Source organism: Capsicum annuum, chromosome 6 (genome assembly GCF_002878395.1).
Source record: "Capsicum annuum cultivar UCD-10X-F1 chromosome 6, UCD10Xv1.1, whole genome shotgun sequence".
NCBI lineage: Eukaryota > Viridiplantae > Streptophyta > Magnoliopsida > Solanales > Solanaceae > Capsicum > Capsicum annuum.
Window position 1 is genome coordinate 664,496 of NC_061116.1, and position 742 is coordinate 665,237.

Here is a 742-nt window from a genome sequence, read left to right on the forward strand (position 1 = left end):
CCAAAATCATGCTCGAACCTCGGGCCCACCCCAAAAATCGTGTGCTATAGCACACCAATTTGGCCTCAAAATGGTTCATTCACGCCGTTGTGCCTGTTTGACCAACCAAACAATCTAGAAAACCAAAATAGCCTATACTAGGCCGCTCTCCACCTTGCCTGGGGCAGCCTGGTCAATTTTTGACTAAAATTACGCTCGGACCCCTGGCCCACCCCAAAAACTGTGGGCTATAGCACACCGATTTGGCCCCATAGTGGCCCGTTCGCGCCGTTTCACCCGTTTTACCTACCAAACTGACCATAAAATCAAAATGGCCCACATAGGCCGTTCCCCAGCCTGCCTGGGGCAGCCCAGTTGATTTTTGGCAAAAATCACGCCTAGACCTCGGGCCCACCCTAAAAACCATGGGCTATAGCACACCGATTTGGCCCCAAAATGGCCCGTTCCTACTATTTCACCCGTTTAAACAACCAAACCACCCAGAAAATGAAAATGGCTCACACTAGGCCACTACCCAGCCTGCTTGGGAAACTTTGTCGATTCTCGACCAAAATCACATTCGGACCCTGGGCCACCCAAAAATCGTGGGCTATAGTACACCGATTTATCCCCAAAATAGCCTAATTTGGCCTTAAAATGGCCAACAATAGGCCGCTCCCCAGCCTGCCTGGGGTAGCCCGGTCGATTTACGGCAAAAATCAAGCCCGAATCCCTTGCCCACCCCAAAAACCGTGGGCTATAG